Below are 3,059 nucleotides of genomic sequence, written 5' to 3'. Positions count from 1 at the left end.
GGGAGATTGCTGCGTTGCCAGTTGCACACGACGCACGCGCCAATAGAAGCAGCGCCATAGTATAGCATAGTTCGCAAGCTTACATGCAGGGGGGAGCGCGCAGTTCATGAAGTAAAGCCACCACGGCCGCATTAACCCTTTCGCTGTTACACAGACGTGCTCCCTGCATTCCGCGCTGTGCGCGATTTTGTACTGCACTGCTTGCCTGTGCTGACACATCGTCTTCCGACTGCTTTGACACTCTTATCATTCGATTCCACAAAAACTATTTGGCCCAAAAATTAGATTTTTACACATCTTCTTGACTGATACCTTCCCCCCATAAATGACTTAATTTTGTTTCGATGTTGAACGCAGTTATTATGCAGCATTAAATATAGTAAACCATTGCACGAAATTTTGAAGAGTTTGCAGAGGTATAGTCCATAGAGTATACTTTCCGTATGATCGATTTTAGTTGCCACAATGTTGAGAATGAAATGTGGACAAGGTACCTAAATTTCATATAAAATTTACTGTACAACAATATCTCATTTAAGTACCACATAGGTGTCGTATGTAATATTGAGAAATATTCCGTCTTTCGCGACTGTAACAAATGTTTTATTTACACTGAGCACGTTTGGCTTTATTTTAAAGCACTTCAATCAATCAAAAGGAAGTCGACAAAATACATTAAACAAAACTGTGGACTTACAAAAACATTAGGACTTGAAATATCCCGTCTATCAGTGAAGTGCTCTGAGCTATGTCAAATATAATTTTTGTGTGTGGCACACACAAACATCATTTATTTGCTAAAACACTGATCAGCCAACACAAACGTTGAATATTGTATTACCGCAGCACAAAACTACGAAAGGTGACTTGGCAATGGAGGAGACAAAATACTGTCCACTGAAGATGCTTCAAAAGAGAGAAACGCGTCTGGTATAAATAAGTCGCTTATTACAGTTGCAGAAGAGGAATATATTACAGTACCATTGGTAAAACTGCGACTGTGGAACAAAAACAAGAAAGAGAACATGAGTACCATTGTGTATGTGCCATACCTTTCATTGATTGAAGTGCTTTAAAATAAAGCCAAACGCATCCGGTGTAAACAAAACTTTTATTACAGTCGCGAAAGACGGAATATTTCTCAATATTACATACGACACCTATGTGGTACTTAAATTAAATGAGATATTGTTATACAGTAAATTTTATATGAAATTTAGGTATCTTGTCCACATTTCATTCTCAACATTGTGGCAACTAAAATCGACCATAAGGAAAGTATACGCTATGGACTTATACCGCTGGAAACTCTTCAAAATTTCGTGCAATGGTTTACTACATTTAATGCTGCATAATAACTGCGTTGAACATCGAAACAAAATTAAGTCATTTATGGGGGGAAGGTATCAGTCAAGAACACGTGTAAAAATCAAATTTTTGGGCCAAATAGTTTTTGTGAAATCGAATAATAAGTGTGTCAAAGCAGTGGGAACATGTGTCTGCACAGGCGAGCAGTGCAGTGATGACAAAATCGCGCACAGCGCGGAATGCGGAGAGCACGTGTTTGCAACAGCGAAAGGGTTAATGAAGAGACAAAGCACTAGAAATTTCAAAAATTTGCATTCAAACGAATATAATTCGTGAAGAAAGGCACTTTGATACTGTTTTTAAATAACGAAAATATGAAGTACCACACAAGGTTTGAACTCATAACCTTCCGCGTAGTAGCCCAACACCTTTTTTTTTTTTATCTCATTATGTTCGTTTTCGTTCGTTGTATTTGCTCGAGGCGGACGTCGCAAGACACCCGTTTCAGTTCGTAGTTGATCCATTAACTCAGTTTTTTTTATTACAGAGGGCAGCTAACCCTCTGACCGAACAAAATGTGGAACGCTTCACGATTTTGCGTGTCATCCTTGCGCAGGGGCCATGCTAATCTTCTCTGTATCGTTCCAATTTTAGTATATGTACTGCCGAAGCAAACACGTACACCTTAACCGTCACGCTATCGCAACTCGTCTGACTATGGAATGCCATGAGGCGTCTAACACGTCACGCAAAATACTGACAAACACTGTTGGTATGACTATGAATTACTCACGCTTCGTCGAAGTACAATAGGAAATAAACAAGTACCGCTGTTCTTTAATGCGAAAAAGTGGTTCGTGAGATTGATACAAACACCTTTCCTTGCTATCGCCTGAATTAGGAGTCTTATTGCTTGTTTGGTTTAATTAATTAATAGAATATGAAGCAATTGGTATAAAGAATGCTTTTTCCAAACTTTCTATAAAAGAAAGTCTGCTATCAAGACATTGCTTTTGTTCTATTACTTTATTTATGACTGAACGTTTCTAAAACTGAAGACACTCGTCCATGCTCTGCACTGCAGTCGAGATCTGGCAATGTCGTTCTCTGTTCATTGGCTGACTGTGTTTTGTGACGTCAGATGCGCAGAACGAACCTAAACTCGGCCGCCAACATAAATGACGCTCACTTTAGTTCTTAGGTACCTAGTATTATAAGCAAAGATGCTGTGCACCAAACTTGTTTTTTTTAGCCTTGAAATTACACTTTACACAACTGACAATATTAAGTGCAATAAATAATTAAACTACAGAATATTGCAGTATTACAGTTTATATGTTTATAGACTAAAGTCTGTACAGTCTTGACATTGGTATACTTAGTTTTTCGCGAAGTTCATGTACTTTCGCTTTGTATTCTCAAATTAACTGCTTAGTTTCACAGTGGTAACAGTGTCAAGGGCACTGTCCGATTCCACACGTCTGCTTTTAGGCATGAAGTCCTGTGTGACATCATGACTATATTGCGAAGGATGTAAGCGGCCTGCAACTGAATGTTAACTGTGGCAGTCATGGAGCTAAAAAGGAAGGGAGTTGTCATCACATCGCAAACTTAAAGCCGACGTCTGACATCTTATGTAGCCCAAAACATTAAGTTCACTGTATTTATACTGCCATGGTCCACCGCAGTGATACTTCCCTGTGATGTTACTCTGATGTGCCTGTGCCCAGTTCAGATCACTGGTGATAGTA

General features: G+C 39.1%; 1 non-coding gene across 1 annotated transcript; it reads right to left on the bottom strand.

The window, feature by feature from the left end:
• Positions 1–1,879: 1,879 nt before the first annotated feature.
• LOC126237718 (U6 spliceosomal RNA) lies at positions 1,880–1,984 on the bottom strand. Its single transcript, XR_007545175.1, has one exon. It is a non-coding gene; the product is annotated as a U6 spliceosomal RNA (small nuclear RNA).
• Between the last annotated feature and the right edge of the window lie 1,075 nt (positions 1,985–3,059).

The sequence above is a fragment of the Schistocerca nitens genome, chromosome 2 (assembly GCF_023898315.1).
Source record: "Schistocerca nitens isolate TAMUIC-IGC-003100 chromosome 2, iqSchNite1.1, whole genome shotgun sequence".
In the NCBI taxonomy this organism is placed as follows: domain Eukaryota; kingdom Metazoa; phylum Arthropoda; class Insecta; order Orthoptera; family Acrididae; genus Schistocerca; species Schistocerca nitens.
The sequence above is the reverse complement of the archived record's forward strand: the minus strand, read 5'-3'. Positions and strand labels throughout refer to the sequence as shown.